Source organism: Colossoma macropomum, unplaced genomic scaffold (assembly GCF_904425465.1).
Source record: "Colossoma macropomum unplaced genomic scaffold, Colossoma_macropomum, whole genome shotgun sequence".
NCBI classification, from domain to species: Eukaryota; Metazoa; Chordata; class Actinopteri; order Characiformes; family Serrasalmidae; genus Colossoma; species Colossoma macropomum.
Window position 1 is genome coordinate 36,459,191 of NW_023494804.1, and position 12,296 is coordinate 36,471,486.

The window sequence follows — 12,296 nt, forward strand, 5'->3', positions numbered from 1 at the left end:
CTTTTATTCCAGTTATAGTGAGCAAACCTTTTTATTGCCTAAATCTGTCCTCCCAGATACAGGCCCTAGATCAGTATTCCTCCTACAAGGGTGCATTCACATAGAGAATGCAGCTCTCTGGCATGGTTCCCTGGAGCATTTGCACAACAGAAAACGCTCGTGTTTCACGATACATGAAGTGATGCCTTCTGGGGGCATGCTTGGCACGGAACACATATTAAATAATGTTAGCTCCCTAGTGTTTTTTTTTGTTTTGTTTTTTTTTCTTTTTAGAGAAAGAGAGTTCTTAACATCTAAATGTCTCCAGCTTTGCATCACAATACCTGGTGCAGGATCCTGTATGCACCAGGATTGGTTTGGGCACCCTTTTGCATTTCACATATGCCTTTTAGATCAGGGTCCCAAATGCACCAAGAACCAGATCAAAACATCTGTATGTGCGCTCTAAGTTGCTTTTATGAACCCTAGTCCTGGTCCCATAGGTATCAAACATCCCACTATAAGACCGTGCACCCCAACCTGAGATAAAAACTCCGCTCCGAGATTCCATGGTGATGATCCTGGATCGTCTCCAAGATTATTCTGTTTATTAGAATAGGAAAGGGAAATCCGATCCTGGTTCAACACAGCTACTCTGCCATGCTGTATGAAAGCCAGCGGTGCTCCTCCTGTATTCACAAAGAATCCAAGAGCAGAAGTGCTGATGCAGGTTTGGATTCTGGCTATGCATTCTGATTTTGGTCACAATGAGCTAAAAAGTGAACTAATTTAGAAACAGTGGACCATCTTTTCAGAAGCTTTGTGGAGGCCAGCTGTGATCACAGACACAGACATGCAGCGAGCCCACCAGCATCAATAGCTCCGGATTCGTCTTTCAAAAACCTCCACTGTGTGGCAGGGAGGTTCAGGGATTTTTTTTTACTGCAGCTTTTTTTTTGTTCCGACCCTTTTGTGCACTTGTTTGACGAGCTGATGGGTTCTGTGGATGCACTCGTGGGAGGCTCAGACATGATTCATTATTTTCAAGGAAAATGACTCTGTGCCGGTGAGAGGAAATGGCTGGTGTGACATTTTTGACATTTATTTGCATTGGACTTTGGAGTAAAAATCTCCATGAACCATCTAATGAAGACTATGTGTTATAGTGACACCTCTAGAGAAACTGTAGATTAAGAGCCGGTGCCAGTGAACTAGCAAGTGCACTTAAGAAAAAAGGCTTATAATTGTATTAGGCACCTTACTTATGTAATTCCACCAGTTATTTATATACTCTTTGATTATGACACCAGGCCAAAATAACATAAAAACAAACAGTCAGCTAGATGTGATGCAAATTCACACTGAGGAGAAATGTAATCATACATTTCTTCCTTGCATTTTCCTGCATTTTATATTTTTAATTCCATTTATGACATGAGTGTGGGTTTATGTACCCAAAGCAGTTATAATTTATTTGTACATATCCATTTCCAACCTCTCTATGTCTCTTAGAAACAAACTAGCTGTTTTGTTACTGTGTCCTGAAAGTGCCCATATTAAGGAAAACTGAATTTTCCTCACTGTCTTTGAAAAAGTGTTTGATCTAGTATGAAAACATTGTTGAACTTTCCAGATGTTCTTTTCACTTCCCACAGTTCATATATTGAAGCGAAGCTGCAAAAACAGCCTGTTTTGAATGTTTTTGTGATGTCACACAAATCACCACATATGAAGTTATAAAGAATGTTTCGTCCTAGACTGCTGTTTGAATGAGGCCCAAAACAGTGGAACCAGTCAGAACAGAGCTCATTTACATAGATCAGTCTTAAAGGCACAGTAAGAAAAACAACCTGTTCAGTTTTAAGGGTAAGAAAAGTTTACGAAATGGTGATGTAAAATTCATAGTTCTAAAACTATGACTGTTACTGGTACACCGCATAAACAAGTGGTCTACAAAAATAATGTTGAATATGAGGCCTTTTAGACTGATGTAGGAAAATGAGCTCTGTTCTGATTGGCTGTGTTGTATTGTACCTCATACAAGAAGCAGTCCAGGCTGAAACGCTCCTCATACCTTTAGTGTGAATGGGTGGTGCTAAAATACTGTAGGCCAAATGGGTAGATGTATGAAAATGGATTGGGTTTAAATTTGACATCACAAAAGCAAGTTTCCACATTTAGACAAAGAAAATTCCATTTTCCTTTAAGTGGTGGTTTAAGAGTGAACCATTAGCTCTGCAGGTCCATTAGAGGCATTCAACTCAGCCCTTGAAGTCAAATCTGTCAGTCAAAAGCTTTATTCTGTTCCGCCACCAGTTTATTCTACTACTCCAGTTACATGTCCTTTGTTTACCAGATAAAAATAAGCAAAGTACTGGCTGGCTGGGTGTCCCTGTGGACTGTGTCCAATAGTCTGATTTACACTCATGTTATAGAAAAGAACATTGGTTGAGGAACACAAAGGGAACCACATGAAGTGTTCAAATATACACAACTAAACCACCATGTGCGCCTCACCTCCTTTATATTAGTCGCCTTGCTTCTGAGAAACTGCTCTGAACTCACTGAAGAGGTTTAACAGAATAGGTCTGCTGATGCACAGACAGTGGAACAGTGCGACTGAAAAGAAGTCACGCATGACAAACACCGATATCCACCGCTGTCAGTTCCGCACAAGAGGGAGATACGGGGACTTCACAGAGACTTCTGCCAGAAATCTGTGTAACATTTGGAGTTTTACACATCAGTGATATTTCACGCACATTCCCTCGATAAAAAAGACAAGGCCAACTAAGGCTTAGCCACACAAAGTCAGGCTTTTGACTGTGGGATTAGGTCTGAAAGAGTTTGTGTTACATTTGTCTTGCAAAACCGCCTACAGACCCATACTGTGATAATGAGTGGGAGCGCCCGGCGCCATTCCTGTGCTTTTCTGTCAGCTTTCTACTAAATCAGTGGTTCTGCAGTAAATTTCTTACTCTAACACACCTGATTAAACCAACCGTCCAGCTTTTGGTGACTGAACAGAGAAAGCAGCACTGAGTAGTGCAGGAATCCAGAACCAGTGCAGTAAACAATGTAACCCTTAGAAGTCAGAGTTACATTGCACAGTTAACATTTGCATGCTTAAATGGTTCTTTGCATGATGAAATGGTTCATCAGATTGGTGGAGACTGTGTTGTATATGATTCTATACATCATTAAAGGTTTCTCATACTTGGAAAGGTACATTCTTAAAAAGGATGGTTCTTTAAGGACAGTGGTTCTATATAAAACCATAAACACTCAAAGACCCCTTTGCATGCTTAAAGGGTTCTTTATATCTTGAAATGGTTCTTCAGATTGATGGAAACTGTGCATTTGGTTCTATATAGAACCTTTTTGGAAAGGGTTCTATTTAGCACCAAAAATCTTGGCATTGTGACATTGTAATAGAACTCTTTTTGGTGCTAAATAAAACGATTTCAAACTTTATGGTGCTTATGGTACCACACACAACTCATTCTTCGTCAGTCTGAAGAACCATTTCAAGATACAAAGAACACTTTAAGCATGCAAATGATTGTTTGAGTGTGTATGGTTCTATACTGAACCATTGTCTTTACTAAAGAACCCTTGAAGAACCATCCTTTTTAAAAATGTGCCTTTCCAAGTGTGAGAAAGCTTTAATGAAGGGTGTTTCTGGTTTGAAGATGATTCATGGAGATGCCTCTTCTGTGCTGCAATATAATTATTAACAGTATAGCACAAAAATGTCATGTAATATTTAGTTCAACTGAACAAACCATATCGTCTCCTGTGGTTTGTGCATAAACACTTACTCCTGTGTAGTGTAGGATTATCAGTTGAAATCTCCATTATTTTAAATGGACTTTCATACAGTAACAAACAAAGGGCTCAGATAAGACAAGCATTATTCATTTAAGAGAACTTAAATGGCTTCATGTATCTTTGCCATTAGGAGTAGAAACTACTTGGGGCTGGTAGTTTTCACGGCTATAGGCTGAACTGGTAAACCTGGTAAACACCATCACTATAAGAATGTCAAATGCTTCCAAACTAACATTTAGCGTGATGACATGCTATGACACAAAAATAATATAGTGTGAAAACAACTAATGAAAGATTAGAAAAATAAAAGCTAATTACCAGAAACTGACAAACCATTAAAAATGCTGGGAAGCTTTTTGGGCAGAAGACTCTTCAGTCTAGAGGACTTCCACATTTACTGATCTTAACTTGCTTTACCAAAGTAAATAAGGCATAATACAAGAAACAGTAAGTGTTGCTGGGTTTACATTAATAAGTCCAACATATGAGTAAAGCCAAAAATCAATAATAACCAAAAATAAATTGTTAGTGCAATTGTTTATGGTGTAGAAGTTCCATGCATAGGCAACAAGCATTGAAAAAACATATGAAATATCTGTAAGTAGAAGTGACATTTTATTATGATTTGAATCTGATAAAGTTATTGCTGTGCGACAAAGGATAAACATTTTTATTTTTAGCATTTTTTAACATTCTTTGACGTACAGACTCAAAACTGACGATGCAGAATTTAAATAAAAAATAAGTGTAATTCATGATGTGACTTAAAATAGCTATGTAATGGTAATCAAAAAATACAACAAATATATATATGCAAAACTGGCTAATTGAGCAAAACAAGTGAAATTTGTTCTCCTCCCATCACTAATCACATGACTGAGGCCCTGAGTGATTTTTAATGTGTGTTAAGAGAGTTAATAAATCTGGCCTTACCCTCGACTGTGAAATTTGACGTGGCAATATGATATTGCAAAAGTGCACAGTTGGGACATAAAGCAATAAAATATGATCCAAAGGGCATAAAAATCCCAACTAAATTATAGTCTACCTAATTATAGCGGAGTAAACGATGAAATTTTCCATCAGTATGTTCATGACGGGTTCACCACTGGAGTTATATACAAGCGCAGGCTGCCGTTTTGATTAACATGCAGCATTTCAACTTGCCAAATTAAGGAAGGTGGCATATTAACCTCGACATGCATGCTGTTCATTTATCTGTTCCAATGCACAGAGCTATTCAGCAGGCATACCCTAAGTAATTAATGAAAGTGAGCTTATGTTCAAGCATTTCACAGCTCTGGTTATGAAAACTAAAACATGGTCTGTGGTTTTGTACAGAAAAACAGCCTGAAAACTGAAGTTTTGAGTAAGACACTTGTAAGACTGCAGCGCCCTCTGCAGGAGACAGAGATAGTTACACCAGGAATTTATGAGAGCTGTAAGTTTAATAGGTAAGCTTGACTAGTATTTAATCAGATAACTTATTAAAAATGACAGTACATTGTATCACTTTTTGTCCATTCTTTTTAATATCTGAGTTTCCTCTGGAGAATATATTTTCAAAGGATCAGTATCTTAAAAAATGCTATTTGAATCTGAGCCACTTGCCTTTATTGAATGTTGTCAAGGTAAAAGTGAAATATCGAATGTATAGGTGTAAACATTATCTATACTATTGTAGTGCAGGCAGGAGACAAAATCTATAAGTGTGTCCATAAAAAGACATGTGACTATCAGGAATTGACAGTAGATGTGTGACTGGCCACTAAGTGACAGTGATATAGTGAAAAAGAACTAGAGCCAGTTAAGCAGCCTGATAGCCTGAAGGTAGAAACTGTTCTTTAGCCTGCTCCTCTGTAACTGCATGCTGGTACTCTCTACTCTGAGCCAGCCTGATACATACAGTACTGTGCAATAGTCAGAGATACCTTCCTGTTTATTTAATTTAAAAACGGCCTTTAAGTGCAAGTTATTTATTTTCATGTCAGGAAAAAAAACAGGAAACATATATTCAACAAAAATTACACAAAAACATCCAACACTAAATGTAATACCAAATCTCTCAGGATTTAATTCATCTACTTTTTATTGTTGTGCACTCATCTGTGGACTATTTGAACTCTTCCATCCTTTTGGTCTTAAAACCAACCAGTTGCAACCATGTCCTCCCAACAGAAACACTCCCAAAAGAATTCACAGTCTCCTTCAAACAGACACTAACATTCACACAAGCAACCACACAAACTCACTTTAACTGCTGTGCAAATTTCTTTCTCATGCGTATCTAAAATGACTAAAAGAGATTTCCGAGAAAAGTAGACAGGAGATGATCCACTTGCCTAAGGAAGAGGAAAGTAAAAGGAGAAAAATGAAAAACAGGAGTTTCCTAAAACTGGAGTTAAGTTAAATGTGGATCAAATAATATCAAAAGACTCCTATCAACAGATCTGGCAGACCACCAAAACTGTCAGCATCAGATAAACAGTGCTTAAGGGTGTCATATTTGAAGACTGAACTTTTCAAGAAGAATATTTCTGAAAATTTCTTTATGAAACTTAAAGCAAGTCGCCTGAAAAGACTGGAAGCTGTAATAAAGGCAAAGGATGAACACACTGAACATTGTTTTTTTTTTAATAATATGTGGTTGTTTAGGCCTCTCTGTAATTTTTTGCGAAGTATGTTTTCTGTATTTGTTTTGTGACACTGAAAAATGAATAGCCTGTATATAATGGTCGTTTTCTCTAGAAATATAGTAAACAAAAAGGTGATCTCAGACTTTTGAACAGTACTGCACATGTACAATAGTCATTGATGCTCACTGTAGACTGGCATCATCCAATAGCAGAGAAACTGTGCTATCCATACATAGACATTATGTATCGAATAAATGTATTATGTATCTGGCAAACATTTTTGTAAAAAACAAAAAGAACAACCCTTTACTCAGCCTATATCTCTTTATAGGTCCTGACATTGTAGGTTTTTCTCTGGTTTTTAGGACATCTTTATCCTGAGAATGTGCAGAAAGAAATACATATATATACACACACACACACACACACACAGAAAATGGTGGACTAAAAGGTTGGCATAGGAATAGTAACTCTCAGATTGAACTGGACAGCTACAGCAGGCACTAAGGTCTTTGTAAGATGTGCTGCTCATTGAGGCGGTGGCTAATGGGACATGGCACCCCCCGCAGGACAACTAGAGTACATCAATTTGCTGTCAATGACAAACATCAACCACCAGGGTGCCTCTGATTCCTGCTGGTCACCACTGGGAAGACTAAGTACTGTACAGGCAGCAATACTTGATGTTCTTTCTACTTTGTCCTTTAACTTTTTTTAAGCACAGCAGGACAGAGCAGTTTGCTCTTTTCAAAGCTGCTGAAGGTGTAGGCCATGCTGGAGGAGCCATAGTAGGCTTTGCTTTGTGAAGGTGTAGTTTGGACATGCTGCACTACCAAACAAATGCAATCAAATAATCCTGAAAGTGAGGAATAGTAGGGTTTACAGACTGTTTTGCACATTTTGTGATGACTTATCACTTCACTCAGTTCCACAAGGAACTTTATCCAGAAGTCCTTGCAATCCTAAGGATGTAGGGAACAACAGCAAGGCTAACCTGGAGTAACTTGGAGTTAGACTCTCAAAGAATATAAGGTGTATGACAACTGTTTGGACATGGTCTAATAATTCAATCCACATTCATCTGTCCAAGATTCCCATCCTGCTCGGCCACTCAATCAGAACTAGCATTATACAGGAAGGAAGCGCAGATAATCAGGATTGTTCAGCCTTGCATGTACGAACTCACTGATGCTGACTTTGAATCAGACAGATGTTCCGCCACCAGGTAATGCAGTTGTGACAGTAAAATCACAGAAGGTTATGCTTGCTTGGTTAGCTGTCACTCAGGAGGCACTATGTTTTTAGTAAAACCTGCAGTACTGTGCAAAAGTTAGAGACCATCCCTCTTTTAAAATGATTCATTTTTCAGCAGATGTGTTTGAGGAGATTAGATATACAACCCTGTTTCCAAAAAAACAGTTGAGATGTGTAAAATGTAAATAAAAATAGAATGCAATGAGATGCAATTAATTAAAATCTTATATTTAATTGAAGATAGTACAAAGATATTAAATATTAAAACTAGAAATTTTACTGTTTTTTGAAAAATATATGTCCATTTTGATGCCAGCAATATGTTCCAAAAGTTGTGAAAGGGGCATGTCTTCCACTGTGTTGCATCACCTCTTCTTTTAACAACACTCTGTAAGCATTCAGGAACTGAAGAGGTTCAATTTATAAATGTTTTTTTCTTTGCATGGTAAAGTAAAGAGACAATGGTTTTTGGAGGTGTTCCAGAGCCGATGCAGTGATTTCACACTACAGAATCATATCTGTTTTTCATGCAGTGCTGCCCGAGGACCTGAAGATCACAGCAAGCCAATGTTGGTTTTTAGCCTTGTCCCTTACATACAGAGATTTCTCTAGATTCTCTGAATCTTTAAATAATATTATGTACCATAGATGATGAAATCCCCAACTTCAATGCTAATTTTCGTTGAGAAATATTATTCTTGAATTGTTGCACTATTTGTCCACACAGCATCACTTTCACAGAGTGGTGACCCCCTCCCCATCCTTACTTCTGAAAGACTCAGCCTCTCTGGGATGCTTTTATGCCTAATCATGTTACTAACTTGCTGTCAGTCAACCACCAGGTGTATTTTTTAGCATTACACAGCTTCACCCGCCTTTTGTTGCCCCTGTCCCAGACAGTGCTGCTGGCATCAAATTCAAAAGGGGGTATATTTAGAAAATATCACATTCTGTTTTTATTTACATTTTGCACAGTGTCCCAACTTTTTTTGAAAATGTGGTTGTAAGACAATCCACTTGCATAAGGAAGAGGAGAGTCAAAGGAAGATAAGTAACCTTCCAAAAGTGGAATTCAACAAATTATTAAAAATACAGTGAAAACATGCCAGACCACCAAATTTGCATTAAAATGTGTAGAAGTGTGTTCTCTGTAGATGATGTGCTAACTTATTTTCACACAGAAAATCAACAAAACATTTAATCTGACCAGGGCGCCTAAACTTTTGCATATGACTGTATCTAAAGCTTTCATCTTTGAGAAACAGGAGAATCAGGCTCCACTCTTGCTTCAAGATGTGAAAAAAATCCACAGGTGTTTCTGTTCATCCTCCACTGTGAGAAGACAACTCAACATTGAGTCTGAAAGGATGTGTAGCTGTCAAGAAGCCCTTACTGAGAAAATAAAAGAAATAAAAGAACACATGCAAATCAAGCAAAGAAGCTGCAGGTGTACTCAGAACAATGGACTGACCGTTCCAGAGTCCAAACCTCAATATAACTGAATGTATAATTGGGATTACTTGGACTGTGAGAAGTAGAAAATACAACTAATTTCTTAGACTGAACTTTGAAGGCGTGGAAAAATATCCCTGCAAATTCCTGAACATTTTGATCTGACATTTAATTGTTAGGGCTTCTGTGTATCCTTTTTTCTCCTGACACTGAAAAGCTTGTACTTAATGATTGTTTTGACTGGAAATTACGTTAATGAAGGATGGTTTCTGACTATCTGAGAAGGATAACCAACACCAGCCTTGTGATTGGTAAGCATAAACATTTATCCAACATTAGGATTGTCCAATGGCAAGTTACAAATAGAGCTTGTTTAATCCTTGCAATAATATATGTTCATACTCAAAATTACTTTCCCAGTCACCTGTTGTACACATACCTGTTACTGCTACTGTATTATACACAGTCTACCAGTGGATGAAACCGTTTAGAACAGGCAACAAATTGTCTTCATTGGCAGAGCAGAAGGCCTTGTCTTGCAGTTGCTGTGATATCTGCAGTTGCCATCTCCACTACTGTCCAGAGGACTTTTTGGACACAAGAGAGAAGTCAGGATTGCTTAATTGCATGCGTTAGAAAACGCTATACACTTTTGTTGAATGTGATCAAGATCTGTATCTGACCACCACTGAATGTGGTATCAGTGATGTGTCCTGGATGAGTTTACAGCTGACAGTCAAGTAAATTCCAAACATGTTGTGATCACTGAAAATGCATGCTGGTGCAAGATGTAAACATTCTCGTAAAGTTATTCATAGGGTTTACTTTGTACGTGTATATTGCATTCCCACAACGCTAACTTTTATTCCACTAATATTTCAAAGTTTCTGCAGAATTTAATCACTGACATGTAAACAAAGCCTTTCAATTTGGTTTGATGTGAAATGGTACATTGTAGAGAAACTAAACAACTCAATTTTTTTTCACAATGGTGGTGATAGAAACCAAAGGTCATGATGTCTACAAGACAAATATTGCCATTTTATTTACTATCCAAAACAACTAGTGAACCTACATGTGTCTTATATGTAATATACATGAGCCTACATGAGTTTTATATGTAATATATGTATTATGTATGTATGTTTATATGTATTCCTGTTGTTTTGTATGTAATGTTGCTGTGGCGGAATAGAAAAAAAGGAAAAACTCCAGAAAAAATAAGTTTTCTTTGAGAACTATTTTGCCTCAAAACACCTTGCATCTACTTCTTGTTTTTAAAAATGACATTTTAGACCAAAATTCAAAACTGTTGTAAAACTGGGTCTCAGGCATCAGACAACATATTCATAACCATTTGATGCTATAACTGTCTGTGAGGTAGCCTTTATAGTCATTAAACCCTTTGGATGTATAATTCAATTCACCACCACTGTGAAGAATTCTGACTTGGTACATTTTTTCTATGATGTAGCATTTCACCTCAAACCACTCTGAATGACTTTTTAATTATGCAGTTTAATTATGCAGAACTTTTGAAAAATGAATGTAATTTCTATAAGGACACAGTAAAACCACAGTAACAATCATTGCTGTCTTATACAGCCCGGATTTAGCTTTGTTTATAGGTAACAAACAGGCATGTACTGTATAGAACTCTTTGTACTTTATTTACTTAAATGTTTTTACATTTTTTAACTACTCTGTACTTTTTACTCGAAATAATTGCACAGTACTGTGGAGTTTGAACCTTACCCAGTTAATACCTAGAATATGTTGGGCATTTGCCTTTAATTTAGTTAGACTACTATCATGTTACCCAAAATAATTACCTAATACTTTGGATTTTATACCTCACACTACCTGGTGAATTCATGGAACTTAAGGGACTGTAAAAGAAAGCATTACCACTTTGTTTTATAGCCTGGATGTGTAGTGACACTGTTATGAAATCTAGTAGGGATAAGAGAGGAGGAATGTTGCAAGTAAAATCACATCTAATAATCTTAGAGATGTGAGGCAGGATTTACAGCTTTCTTCCTTCACGTTTTGGTATGCGTAACAAATCCGATTTGCTCCATTCAGTTCCACACTGAGTCTGCACTGAATCCATGACAGCTGGGTTCATCAAACTTAGCAGTTTCCAATTCACTCACCAACCTACAGACACTGTTTTCCTACTTAACTATCAAATCCTACAGTGAGGAGAAGTTCCACAGTAGAATGTGATTAACGGGAGTGACGGATGGGCTGGGCGAAAAGATGCATCCCCATGGCATCGCAGGTAGCAAAGCTTAAGTGTGCCATTTGATGGTTTTGGCTGGGCAGTGAAATGGTTTTCAGATGCACACAGAGCAGTCATAAGGGTGCATGGATGAGAAAAACGAGCCCACTGGGTGTTCGTCACTGCTGTCAAACCATTTGGTGGAACTGAATCTAAAAGAGTGTGATGTGTGTTTGTGTGTGTTTGGGTTTGTGAGTGTGTGGGCAACTTTGAAGCGTGTCTGAGGGACGTCCTGCTGAGACCATCTCTCAGCTGCAGCGGGGTGCCTGAGAGGGAGAGAGAGAGAGAGAGAGAGAGAGAATGAGAGAGTGAGAGACAGAGAGAGAGAAATGGGTAATTGAAAAACTAAAACTAAAAACTCCAGAGGGCCTGTCATGTTGACAGTGTTGAATTCGCCTTATACACAGGGAAATACAAAAATGGGGAATATATTATAAGGCTTTAGATGTGGGGGAAATATAACTTAATGATCGCCCAGACCAGCCCAGATTTCCCAACAGAATGCTTGAGTTATTTGTTTATATCATTTATAGATAATTACTACAGAATAACAATGCCTTCTAGACATTGCCACTCAGTGCCGGCTCTAACTAATAAGCAACATAGGCAGCTACTACTGCTACTGGGTTTTTACTGTATGATTCTGTTATCTAAGATGCTCAAGTCAGAGGAACAAAGCAACGGGTTAATCATTTGTTCTGGCTTGTAGTTGTAGGGTGTAGATGTAGGGTTTCAGATTCAACTTGGACAGAAAAAAAAAAACTGTCACCACTGCTACCAGAGTTAGATCCAACAAAGTTTAATGTTAGCTGGCTAAGCAAGATGTACTGTGTTTTGAGTCAGACCCCTGGAAAGAGAAT